General features: G+C 31.0%; 1 protein-coding gene across 1 annotated transcript in view; it reads right to left on the bottom strand.

Moving 5' to 3' along the window:
- LOC139527009 (VWFA and cache domain-containing protein 1-like) overlaps positions 1 to 13275 on the bottom strand; it is a 56046-nt gene extending 42771 nt beyond the window's left edge. The window contains exon 1 of the mRNA XM_071322240.1: positions 12850 to 13275. The gene's annotated coding sequence lies outside the window, so the exon portion shown is untranslated. The remainder of the gene's footprint in view (positions 1 to 12849) is intronic.
- Positions 13276 to 14656: the final 1381 nt, after the last annotated feature.

The raw sequence follows: 14656 nt of genomic DNA, 5'->3' as shown, positions 1-14656 counted from the left end.
ACAAAGGTAGCGTGTTTACAACTGTTTTTTAACATTAAAAGACACACTATTAAATATCAAATGAAATTGCTTAAGTCGAACAAAAAGAAATATGAACAAAAACAACTTGGCATACACGGAACGAAAACGTACACAAGAGCAAAAGATAAGGCACGATATGGAATTGACTCTTTGTTGAAGGCCGTACATTGACTTATAATGCTCTGAATAATAGTTGTCTCATTGGTAATCATTACGCATCATTTTAATAAACAGTGGTATAAAATTGTTGTCTTTATGTATTATATTGACATATATAATTTATTACTTGAAGCCTTTGTTTTGATGGTTAAAAAAATCGATTAGTTATAAAAAAGAAACACATTTTTTACAGATGATTCAAAATGAAGGATTGAATTTGTCTATCTATCGTTTCAATATCATAAGAGAAACATATTCTACCATCAAACCTTGTGCAATACGATATTTATCCACTATATACAGTTAAATTTTAAATATCTAAAACTCTTGGCGAGCCTTCCGTTTTAAATTTGAATTTTTTACTGTCTCTAGTGGAAAAATATCGTATCATACTCGATACAGTGGTAGAATCTATATTTTTTCATTTAACATCAATAACTTATTTTATATTAAATGTCCCTGTTTCAACGTCGACACCAGGTGCACAATTGATAGTTGTTCTAGGTTTGTAAACAGTTTTATGAATTAATATACATTGTTACAATTTAAAGTATGTTAGAGGAGATGTAATAAGATAACATGGAGATAACCATCCATTAAAAACAAAAACAAAATGTGAAAAAATACAGGTCACCGTGCTGCCTTAATTTTTTTAACAAAGATGTTTGTGTTGCCTTATTTATTTAAAAACTATTTTTGAAATGCCATCAATGCAGCTGTGATATATTGACTTATCACAGATGTAACCAGATAACAGGGCATTCATTGAAGAACAATAAAATAAAAAAAATCTATACTTTTGTCAAATATTATTCAAAAACATACATTTAAACGCTACAACTATTGAAAAGAATAATCTTCTATTGAATACTTGAAGGGAAGTTTATGTATAGGTGCTAAACACAGAACTGGTTCAAGCGTACAATTCGAATGTAATTTAAAACTTGCAAAACAACAAAAAGATAATGGACTGATAATTGACAGTCCGATTTGTTTCCTCTCACAAGTTTTGTCACTTTACAATTGTCTGTTTGTTCCTCTTTCGCTAAATTATATATCATACTTGTTTGAAACGTAACAATTTTGCGATAGTTATATATGTTTCAATATAAATGGGACCTGTAACAATGTTTGCCTCTACAGGATTAAGCTTTCCAAAAATTGAAGTTTTTTTCAGGAATCGCCTTGCAATTAAAGCGGGAGGTTTGGCATGCCACAAAACCAGGTTCAACCAACCATTTTTTATCTTAAAATGCCATGTACCAAGTCAGGGAAATGGCAATTTTTATATTATAGTTCGTTTCTGTGTGTGTTACATTTTGATGTTGTGTTTCTGTTGTGTCGTAGTTCTCTTATATTTGAATTTAGTTTGTAACTCGGATTTGTTTTTTCTCTATAGATTTATGAATTTCGAACAGCGGTATACTACTGTTGCCTTTATGTATCCTATATTTTGAAATAGTAGGGATGATCTGCTGGAATATAAAACCGTTTTAAAAAATAATAAGTATACCAAAATGTTTATTTGCTTTTCAAACATTTTAAACTTGATGTTCTATTTAAATTCACAGAAATCCCACAATAATCATTATACAAATTTTTCGGGCGAAATATGCTATTATTGTTTTCTTATTTATTTAAATGGGCATTAGGTATAAAAAATATTTATTGAAAATGAAATAGTGAAGAATTCATTCGATTTAAGCAGCCAATTTGGTTCAAATTTGTCAAAATATGAATAGAAACGTCGCTAATGAATAATTCACATACAAGTAAATAATTCGACTTCATTGAATCCGTATTCACGTAACTTTCAATTTAACTCCTAAGCTAGAGACTGAATACGCACGAATAAGGGGCGTGCAGTTGTCAAAAGAAGCAAGGAGGGGCGAAAAATACCAGAGGGACAGTCAAACTCATAGATTGAAAATAAACTGACAAGACCATGTCTAAACAATAAAAAGACAAACAAACAGATAAATGTACAGAAGACACAACATAAAGACTATGCAACACGAACCCCACCAAAAATGGGGGTGGTATCATGTGCTCCGAAAGGGTGAGAAAATCCTGCTCCACATGTAACATCCGTTGTGTTGTTATGTTATTACAAATCCAGTAAATAGTCTTATTCAGTAGGTCACATTCGTGATAAAGGGAGGGGTATTGTAGTTACAAAAGTGACATATCCGATGTCATCTGTGAAACGGTTATTCCATAACTTCAACTAACTCGTCATGGCGTCCGTCAAGTGTTTACATTGATAGTTGAATATGGGTAAACCATTTGATTGACTGATTTGATCAGCAACTAGTTCTAATACAGGTAAAAAAAAAATGTTTTCACCCTATAAGAATAAATCAACAGACCTAGAAAAACTCAAATGGACGGGTTCGCTATCTAACTAAGCGATATACATATTAGCTGGCATCCATTGGTTGCAGTGTGTTTTAAATCAAATATTACAATTTGAGTTAAATCGATGGGCACATATTTGACAGATAGTAGAGTAACGCAGCATTTTTATAAGTACTAGAACACACCCGTGATACCGCGGGTTCTTGACTGAATTAAAGTATATAACTATGCGTAAACCTTATTTTAGTATTGGTATTGTCATCTGATAAAGTCATGCCGATTATAAGATGTACAGTTTTCTCTGCTTTCAAAATCTTTCTGTTTGAACCCGTCGACGTACAATTATTGGTAATATTAATTATTTAGAAAACAAAAGGGCCTGGAATGGAATTATTTTTAATCAACATAATTGTCCTATATGAGTTATAAATAAAGTTGAACTCTGTTTTACGTAATTCCGACTTACAAATTGAAAACTGTACCTATACGCCTAAAGTGCAGATTTTAAGTACTGATTAAAATACTACAATAGGGAACAATGTGACAATGATTGAATTTAGCAGTGTCAACCCTGTGATTATGACCCGTGTATATAGCAAAATCCTAAATACACCGTTTGGTGGTGCGCCTGACAGATGCGGAACGTACAGGTAAGGTAATAGGTAACAGGTGAATATACTATGGGTACCGGTATCGGATTCGACCCGGAACTTGTGAATTATTGGCAATATTAATTATGTGGAAAACAAAAGGGTCTGGAGTGGTGTAAATTTTAATTAATATCATTGTCCTATATTAGCTATATATAAAGTTGATTTCTTTGATTTGTCATTTTTACCCCATGACGGCTGACAAATTGGACCTCGTTATTTTAGTATTATAGATATCATTTGTAAATCAAAATATATGTTTAAATAAACTAAGCTTCAGAACTGAGCAATACGAAACAAAATCAAGCGCTTAACCCACATGCACTTGTCCCTGAAAAATTGTTTACCTATATACGTTTTAAAATATAACACACGGTATTTAACTCTTTTTTTTTTAAAGATATGACACCCCTTTGAGATCTTCCGCTGTATTTCGAATCCACTGTTGTCTACTCCATTGAATTTTCGTAAAGCTACATTGAATTATTTACAACATGGTATTTAACACACCTATTTCTGTTGTCTGAATCATTAATAGCAAACCCTCCAAGAAGGTAAACCTTAAATTATTTGTCATTTTCTTGTGTCATTTGTATCGATCTTATCGATAGGGCTCCGTTTAATGTTTGATCGATGGTTGCACTAATGCATACTGGATAAAGTTAGAGAGGGTTGAGTGTTAACAAACATGAAAACCTGTGCAATATTATGTATGTATCTGTCTCAATTTAGGAATCTGTTACTCTTAGGTTGGTTGCTTTCTGCCTTGACGTTTTCCTTTTTTGTTTTTAGCCTTGGTCATGCGGCGCTACTTTTCCTCAATTAAGTTTTACGTTGATTATAATTTCAATTCCAAATAACTGTGATATTGGTAAAACAACTTTTTCAACCCGTTAACTTTATTGTGGAAATATTATTCGGCCTTAAGCATTATGATATTACATCAAAAACTTATATAGTTACGAGTTTAACATGAAATGGTTTTTGTTCATACTGTTATATTGTATCATAGCGTCTTGTAGTTTTCTCGAATACTCATCAAATCGCAAAGATGTGTTTTGAAGCTGAGGAAGAACTAAAATGTAATTCTTTTTAGAATTCAAATCATGTGTTGAGTATAACTGTACTGATTGTGATGCATGTGCTGAAATTCTGCTCTGAAGTACAACCATCTATTTTATAAATGCCACAGAATAATTTGATATCAACAAGCAAAGTATTTTGAGGTTGATATCGAGTAACTTCAAGCTTTCTATGACACAACGAGATGACAAATCAGCCCGAATACACTCATGTTTTTGTTTTTAATTTTGTCATTTCGGGAATTATGGTGTTGATAGAGTTTTTTGTTACAACTCGATTCTATCAACGTCTTGACATATTTTTTAAAGCAACAATTTGTTTTTGAAGACCGTATTCGAACACCAAGATGTCTTTTGACATTTGTGTCGTTTGATTTATGTCATATTGTATGACCAATTTTTCTTTGATTTATGATAATAGGTGACTGATGTTGATTGTGTGTTTTAAAAGCAAGTAACTAAAGGCGTATTCAATGTCATGACAGTCTATGATGTTTTTGACCCTCTTTATAAAGCAGTACAAAAGAAAAAAAAACGGTTACAAATTCTGTTCATAATAAGGATGTGGAAGTACTGTCAACTTTATTAGTTTGGAAAACCGCAGTACATTTAAATCATGGAATTGAAGACTAGTAAACAGTTTGAAAAACATTTAAATTTGGACACTAATTAATGTTTGCAAATAGTATTAAACCAATGGTCAAAACATGTATCTAGAGCACTAAACAGCTCTGTAGATGCAAACAATTATAATTTGATTTCTTAAATAAGCAGTTGATAAATTTAAAATTGTAAAAATGAAAGGTTGACCTTGGATAGGTATGTTTTAGTTTTAGGTAATTTATGAGTCTGTTGCTCCAAACATTTCATTTTATTTATTTTATATAAACAAATGTTAATCAAAATTAAGTTGAAGTACTTAAAGATAGAGATTTAACCTAAATTGATGAATTCCTTATTATATCGAACAGAATGACAATAAGGAAAAATGTAACTGTGATAAATAAATGATTTAATTGTTTTCTCGTGACATCCGAATATACAAGTCGAATAGGACTATTATATTAGATTCAAAAGACAATGATTCGACATACTAATAGTTCGTATGATTAATCAATTATAAACAAAGGAGAACTGAACAACGCTAAAAATATAAGGAAGTTATAAGGTAAACATAGAATAAGTTTACATTCAAAACAAGGCATTTTAATGAGTGTTACATTTCATACTATATATTTATTTTCTTTGCTCTATGGGGATACATTGAATGAAGATTTGTTAATCCAAGATAAGTCATGCTTTCTGAGAGCATCACTAGAGAGTAATATTACTCTTCAAATGGTGAACATACCTTTCCAACGCCCAATAGACATTCATTATGTACTCCCATTCACATAGTTTCATTACCTTATAAACATAGAATACGTAGGTATTAAAGTCATATCTTTTCTGGATTTAAATATTTCCACTTTTACAATGAAATTTTTATTCTTATACAATAATAAATGCTTTTCTCTGCCACGATTATTCATTTATACGTTTTATCTCATTTGCAATGTTTTTAATTTCATCGAGCATGACGTGTGTATTTCAGAAAAATTAAAAAAAAATGTTTCAACAAACTAATTCCCTTTTTTATTTTTAATACAAAAGAATAATGTCTTTCAAAGAAATTAAACACTGTCTCGCATCATTTTTTTTTATATAAATAACCTAGCAAAACTGTTAAAATATCGAAATAGTGTAATTTGAACTGTTTAAATACATCTTTTAATATCTAAATATATCATTTACTGGAAGCCTGGGTTTTACTTTGTTAACAGTGTTTACTGAAGTGATTTCCATATGTTTCCTATTAGTAATGGATTTTCCATCTTTTATAAGGAAGTATGTCAAACTGCGTGGCTAAATACAAATGTGTTGACAGAAAATTAAAAATGGTCATTATATTTTGAAGAATGTGATTTATTTGGGTCAATGTCGTTTTATTTTAAGAACTGCACGTTACATTTATTGTACAATCTATTAGTTTATAATTTTAACAAACGAATACTATTTTGTCACAGTTACATGTACATGTATAGCACACATTTTCGATTTAAAGTTTTGTCTAATAACTATGATTTTGTTATTTATTGTTTTGGTGAATTTATTGTTAGCTGAATGAATCGTACAGCTCTGAAATGTCAAGGCAAAAAACTACAAACTTACAAATTTAAAAACAAACAATTGTTTGACGCTGGATTAATTACTCTTCTAAACGGGTATTTGATTATTTAAATTACTGTAAAATTTATTTAACGCTTTATTAATAAGACATAACAGTTTGACGATCTATTTGAAGTATTTATAATCAATCTGATATCATCTTAGTATATCTAGATTTTATAGATTCATGCCAGGTGACAAACGCTTCGTCTCGCTTAATTGTACGGAGATGATCAATTGAACTATTTGAAAACTATATGCGTAATCATAAAGATTTTTTCCTTTAATACGTAATATTTGTAGCCTTTTCCCAAAACACCCTTTTACTGTCTGTTTTAAGGATTCCAATTAGTGAAAGACACAACATAGAAAACCAAAGACTAAGCAATACGAACCCCGTCAAAAACTGGGGCAGATTCTGCTCCACATGTGGCACCCTTCGTGTTGCTTATGTTATTACAAATAATAATGATAATAAAAACAAATTCTTTTTACAGCTCTTTGTTGTTACCGCTGACTAGTGGACTAAAAGTGTTGTTTTCAGTTTTTAACTAAATTTCTTTGTTTTTTGTCCGGAACATTTGGGGGAGAATTGCTGACATAAAAATTGAACAAAACAACATGTTTATTTGTAAGTGTTTTAAGTCAGGAATATCATCAGTTGTCGTTATTCTGGTATCATATTAAAAAAATCGTTGTTTTGTTTTATTGAAGGTATTTACATTTTCTTTCGTATTCATAAATAACTAATTATATATATATATATATATATATAAGTAACTATTTTTTTTTATTATTTCTTTGATATTATTATCTTTAGGATCCCACACTACTTTGTTATCATAAAGAACACAATGTTTCGTCCATTACCTATTATTTTCAAGTAACAAGGTAACTGCAACAACATCATTTTACGTCTGGCGTAAATACAAATTTGATCCTGGTATATGTGAGGAGTTTATTTACAACCACTGGGTCGATGCCAATGTTGGTTGAGTTTTCATATCCCGAGGGTATCACCATCCCAGTAGTCAGCACTTCTGTGCTGACATGATTTATCATTGATATGGTCATATTTATAAAATTATCTATTTACAAAACTTTAGATGTTTTTAAATACTAAGGTTTTTCTACCTCAGGAATAGAGTACCTTAGCTATATTTGGCAAAACTTTTAGGAATTTTGGTTCTCAATGCTCTTCAACCTCGTACTTTATTTGACCTTTAACGTTTGTTGGATTCGAGCGTCCTGATGAGTCTTTTGTAGACGAAACGCGCGTCTGGCGTAAATACAAATTTAATCCTGGTATCTATGATGAAGTTATTCTATAAAGTGTTTCCAGGAATTCTTATTTAGTTTTTTTACTACGTATTTAAAAGTTGGCGCTGGATCAAAATACAATTTTCAATAAAGTATACATTAAATTTCATTGCCTCTTTTCTATCGTCTTTCTTTTTAAATCAATTATTCAAATACCGAAATATAAGGAAGGTGAAGATAAAAAATATCCGCCTTCTGATTCAAAAATATTCGTCTTCTGTTTACAAATTTGGTTTAAAAGTGGATTAGGTTCAAATTAATTTAAAATTAACACATCTGGAAAAAAACTAACATATACAGCAGTTGTACAGATATCATAAAGTAGTCACACCATTTACTCCAAAATATTTGTCTCACAAATATTCTGAACACAGAATTTATTGTGGATATTGCCAGGGTTTGATTTAGTCCAGTTTTTACCTTGGAGTTCAATATATTTGTAACTACTTTTTTACACTCAGTTTTTGACGGTTTTAGTATTTATAAACCTAACAAAGCTTGAGTAATCCAGAACAGCGCAGCAGACGTTCCGTATTTTTAAAGTATTATTATCAATGGACTATTGTATAAACACCTATTCATTTTTGAAGACTGCATATTATCCTGTATGTCTATCTTCGGTTGGTGTCACATTGCAGTATACGCCACATTTCCTATGCGTTTACTCAGCCTTTAAAGTTTTGTATTATTAGAATTGTTTATATGGATAACTATATTAGTGCTGTTCGTTTTAAGCGTTTGTGAATCGGTTTTTCGCATGATCGTCAATTCGCTTATATATAGTTTGAAACAGAACAAAAATCTTCGTAATACATTTCTACTTTGACCATTGCATTGTACAAGAAGAAAAGCTGCCGCGATTAAAGTTCCCGTTGAATATTTATATTTCTGCAGATTCGGTCATGTAAGCCTACTTTCAATTCCTCCGATCATTCTATGATACGGGATTGTATAGAGAATATCTATGAAGACCGTCTGTTGACCTTATTTATGTCTTTCATGTCGTCGGATGTCTGTATTATTAGCACCGTATTTCCTTTTAGTTAAGTTAAATATATTAATACTAATAAGTCAATACTTATAGTTAAGGGCGCAAAAGCAGTTACAAAAGTTATGAGTTGCTTGACCGAAAAGAATAACATTTACTTCGATATTTTCCATCACGTTTATTTTCTTTATGCAAGGATACAAATGAGGAACTTACATTACCATATCCCATAGCAAAATAAAGAAGAAACAAATTCTAAACCTAAAAACTAGCTTTTTGAAATTGAGGGTTGGTCGAGAATAAAATTTTACAAGTGGTGAGGTTGTTTTCAATCCATCGCAAATTAACGGTTGGCATCACATTTTAGTTACTGTTACGGAATATCTGTTTCACAGATGATGACGGATTTGTTCCAATCGTAGTAACCGCAATTCCGCTCTCCTTTTCCCCGAATATGACCTACCGAAATAGACTTATCATCGGGTTTGAACTAATAAGAGCAACACAATGGATGCCACATGAGAGTAGGATCTGATTACTCTTCTAGAGCACATACGATTATCAAAATGAATGGTGGAGTTCGTGTTGCTTAGTCTTTAGTCTTCTTTGTTCAGTTATGAATGTGTTATTTGTTTTTTGCTATTTTCCGTTTTTAGCCATGGCGTTGTCAGTTTATTTTCGACTTGTGCTTTTCAATATTCTTTTGGTTTCTATCACCTCTCGTCTATGACGCAAAAAATAATTAGTTTGAAATTTCTTCTATATTGTTTTAAGAATCATTGCCCCTCTCTAACAATACAATGAGAGCAACTTGCATAACAAGTTGTTTTACAGAATATGGTTAACACTTAGGCCGTGTTTACACCAAACTTCATGTACAGTAAACATGTTTACAACTAGTTTAATGTAATGTACACTGGTTTCACATTGAATTTGTTCACATCTATACACCTGGTTTCTATGCCTGTGCATAAGTTTTGTTCACACTTATAAACTATATGTCATTTAAATGTTCATTACATAGAATCGAATTAAAATTTCTTGGACAACTTTTATCGCAGTGATGAAAGCCATTTTGATGATTTGCACCTATTTTAAAGACACTAAAAATTTCTCAGTTACCAGAAGCGGATAAAGGCATTTTTAAAGTGCCTGGGGTTCCAAACATTGATCGTCCAAACAAAGTGGGTTTGATACCGCGAAACCCGCACCCATCTTAATCTGCAACTTACAATAAATTACGTAGGCTGCAGCAGTGTGTTTACAAACGAAGAAGAAGGATTGAGATGATTAGGGTGTTTTAGTAATACATTTATGAGTGAATCGTTGATTGAGTTAAGACCAGTGGCAAATATTTCTGTGTACGTCCAGTCAATTCGGGAAGACATTTTCTAATGAATTTTGTGTTTGGCAATGATGATGCTTTGAGTCTGGATTAGGGGTTAAGGGAATGACCATTCAACTTAAAAAAGGTTTGTTTTTTTTCCATAAAAAATATTCTGATTCTAAAATTGATGAAAAAATATTCTGTTTAATGAAGAAAAAAAAATCTGAATCCAGATTTTCCTAATACCTTATAGTTTTTATAATTTGAACAAAATTATTTGATTGATAGCTTTAAAAAAAAAAAAAAAATTGTTCGTGCTTAGCGCGAAAAAAAAAATTATATGGCGAACGTAAAAATCATAACCCCCTCCCCGCATATGGTTAAATGGTTGCTCCCTTATAAGGCTATGTAAAAGTGTTTTTTTTTTTTTTTATATAACAAACCGATTTATTTTTCGAGTTTAGACAAATAATTCGGTAAAACAACTACATAAATAATTGTTATAAATATCAATTTTATTAAAAAAAAAGTTTCTTCTTTAAATATACATTGTACAATGCATGTTTTAAATACCTTGTTTTGTGTACACTTAACCTACACAAGGCCTACATTGACTATCGACTGCATGTAGACAAAACATGATTTAAACTACATGTAAACATTGCATTTTACCAATGGGAACGTAATTGTGTTTAGTTTATGCGTGAGTTACACTAACACAACACCGAGTTTATGTCAGTGTGAACACGGACTTAGATAAGATGTGAAAGCTAAGCTTTCGTTTAAAGATTTTACATTTTATTACTAATGATATATGAATGCTTATTCTTTTTAATTGTAAAAAAATATAAAGATAGTCTTCCTCCAACGTACATATTCATGATGAGTTTGTTCATATGAGATATTAATATTTTACTATTGGAGAAATAGTTGATTATGAAAACAGATTAAAAAGTTTTGTTCTATATTCAAATGTTGATCATCACTTCAAAGCAATAACATTTTTGAACAAATGACATGTGACATTGTCTTTAACACGAAACCTTTCCACTATTTTGAATAATCAGACATCACTGCTATAAAGCCATTCCATAATTGAGACATTATTCTAGCAATGTTAATCTTTGGAATAACAATCTGTTGATTTTTATAAAAAGTACATATATCGGATCTACAGCTTAGTACAGTTTATGTTATTATTGCTTCAAATGTATGTTGCTAATAAAATTCAGTACGTTGTACAGCATTAACGAAGATTTATTGATATAAGTTTTCAATTTTTTTTTTTATAGTTTTATTTATATATATTTGATAAAGTTTTCTTGCATTAGAAACACCATTATAGAACACCGTGAAATGTGCACATGGCTAAAGGTATAGGTATAGGTAATTGAAAACAATGGCAAAAACGAAAAAGGGGGTTCAATACCCCTTGATTCTTGGACCTGCCAATGCGTACCAAACATTTTTCTTTTACAATATATAAACAGCTGGTAGGTTAAAATAAAGAATATCCAAAAACTACAATAAATTCACAATTTGGAGACAATGTGTAAAAACTTTTAAAGATAACAAAACATTTTTGGACCTGCCAATGTATATCTCTTTCATATTCATTTGATAAAATTTACTGTTTGCAATAGCATGAATTGTTCTATATAATAAGAATGTTCTTATCCCGGGCATAAAAACAATGCCGTATTTGGCGAAACCTTTTCAACTTTTGATCTTCAGTGTTGTACAACTTTGTACTTTTTTCACTTTCGATCTTTTATATCTGGGCGTCACTTGTAAGTCTTGTGTGGACAAGGCGCGTTTTTGGCGTATTGAATTTTAAACCTGATGCTTTTTGTTATCTATTAATCATGTTTTTCTTTGTCTAATATGTTCTATTAATTTGTATTGTAGCCCTGTAATATTATGTTGTCATTTCAATGTTATATTTAACTTTGCCATTAAAGTGCGAGGTTTAGCATGCCACAAAACCAGGTTCAACCCACCACTTTTATTCCCCTTTAAAAGTGTCCTGTACCAAGTCAGGAAGATGGCCATTGTTATATTATTGTTCGTTTCTGTGTGTGTTGCATTTTAACGTTGAGTCGTTTGTGTTTTCTCTTATTTTTGAGAAATTGAGATAAGACGTGGCACGGTACTTGTCTATCCCAAATTCATGTATTTAGTTTTCATGTTATATTTGTTATTCTCGTGGTGTTTTGTCTGATGCTTGGTCCGTTTCTGTGTGTGTTACGTTTCGGTGTTATGTCGTTGTTCTCCTCTTATATTTAATGCGTTTCCCTCGGTTTTAGTTTGTTACCCCGATTTTGTTTTTTGTCCATGGATTTATGAGTTTTGAACAGCGGTATACTACTGTTGCCTTTATTTCCCATAGAAAATCATCATTCAAAAAGAATATTTCACACACACAAAAAAAAAGAAAAACCAAACACGACCATCATACATGTACTGTCAGAAACAGAATCCTAAACATTTCTAAAGAATTAAGATATTTAATTTGTACCCATGTCTATTTTGCATTCTTATTACTCAGTATGAAAGAAACACCATCATTATATTAATATGCTCTAATTACTTAAATAACTGCCTACAAAACTAGAAATTGATGTTAAAATTAAAAGATAGTTGACTAACCCAACTTTTGATATTTTTCAATACAGATTCTTACGAATTTATTGATAATTAAGCACTCTAAAAAATCAAAATCAAAAATTGACTTACCTTGAGTGACTGCAAATAATGTAAATGAACAAAACTTATTATACGAAATCCCAATTATGATCAATTATGTTAACTTATTTTTAGAATCTTTGAATGTGCATCGGACCGAAATATAATGTAGAGTACGGGTAAATTTAAAAAAATAGTTCTATAGGTTAAACGCTATAGTGATTCATATTTCCGACTATTCGTGTCAAGGTTGTTTGGGAAATGAATATGCCAAGGAAAACCCAAATTTTCTCTTCTGTAACCTTCCAAGATTTTGATGATATACAATTTAAATCTCATGGCTTACTGAATATGTCTGTTTATTAAATCAACACATTTCACTGCCTTCTATAGAAAATAATCTCTGACGTAATCGGATGAATACGAATTTATGATTTGAACAGAAAGTTTTGAATAGAAGATATTTTTTTGGTCTTTAATAAAAAAAAACATCTTCCGTATCCGGTGACATCAAATATTTTATTTTATAATTTTAAAAGCCATAGAAATACATGCTGACAGAGGAGCAGGATATGCACCATGATTTTCTAATTTTAACACTGATCTCTTTTTGTTTGACTTTCGTTCTGTTTTTATTTTAAGGAAGGTCTGTTTTTCTTCCTTTTTATAGTTATTCGGTTTTAAGTTTTAGAATATTCAGATTCTTGTATATTTCCATGAGCTCTCTTTCACGTCGCCACGTTATTTGATTCCCCAAAATCTCTATAATGCAGAATGTTTTGTTATTATGTGGATGTTGAAGATGTTCACGGCGTACGTAGTTTTGCAATGATGACCATCTCAAAGTAATATATTATGTTGAAATCAGCATGCATGTTTGATAGTAATCAAATTAAAAAAAAATGAATTTTAGCTTGTTGTATGAAAATCGGCAATGGCAATACTCATCACATGAATTCACATTACTATAAGACGTGTCACGGTATTTTTCTATCCCAAATTCATGTATTTGGTTTTGATGTTATATTGGCTATTCTCATCGGATTTTGTCTAATGCTTAGTCCGTTGCTATGTGTGTTACATTTGAATGTTGTGTCGTTGTTCTCCTCTTATATTTAATGCGTTTCCCTCAGTTTTAGTTTGTGTCCCCGATTTTGTTTTTTGTCCATAGATTTACGATTTTTGAACAGCGGTATACTACTGTTGCCTTTATTTATTCATCAAGATTGTTTGCAAGTATCTATGTTTTATAACATAGTGATATAAAAGAGACTTCTTTTCTGTTAGTGACATTGACTATCAAAATAATGTGTGTTTCCTAATCTCTACTGATACCTAAAGACTCAGATCGGATATAATTTGTGAAAGAGAGGCTAAATATACAAATGGGACATTCTAACTCATAGGTCATAGATTAAATGTTAACGCCATGGTAAACAAAGACCAACATACAAACAAAAGGACACAAATCACAACATGGAACATTTACGGATTTGGCTATACATTATTGAACCTTTTGGATTATAGCTCTTCATCTTTTATATAAACTTTGGATTTCAAATATTTTGGCCACGAACATCACTGAAGAGACATGTTTTGTCGAAATGCGCATCTGGTGCAGAAAAATTGGTACCGTTAATGTTATTAGACATGGCGTTGTCATTTTTGTTTTTATCTATGAGTGTGAATGTATCTCTGGTATCCTTTGTCCCTCTCGTAACACTCAGCAACACAAACCAAACCAAAAACTGCTGCACATGTGGCACATGTTGTGTTGTTCATGTATGTAAAAACCAAGTGATGATTCTTATTCGGTAAGTCACATTTTAGCATCTCATATCTCCAACTGAATTTAAAA

The sequence above is a fragment of the Mytilus edulis genome, chromosome 1 (genome assembly GCF_963676685.1).
Source record: "Mytilus edulis chromosome 1, xbMytEdul2.2, whole genome shotgun sequence".
NCBI classification, from domain to species: domain Eukaryota; kingdom Metazoa; phylum Mollusca; class Bivalvia; order Mytilida; family Mytilidae; genus Mytilus; species Mytilus edulis.
This window is presented reverse-complemented; position numbering and strand designations above follow the sequence as displayed.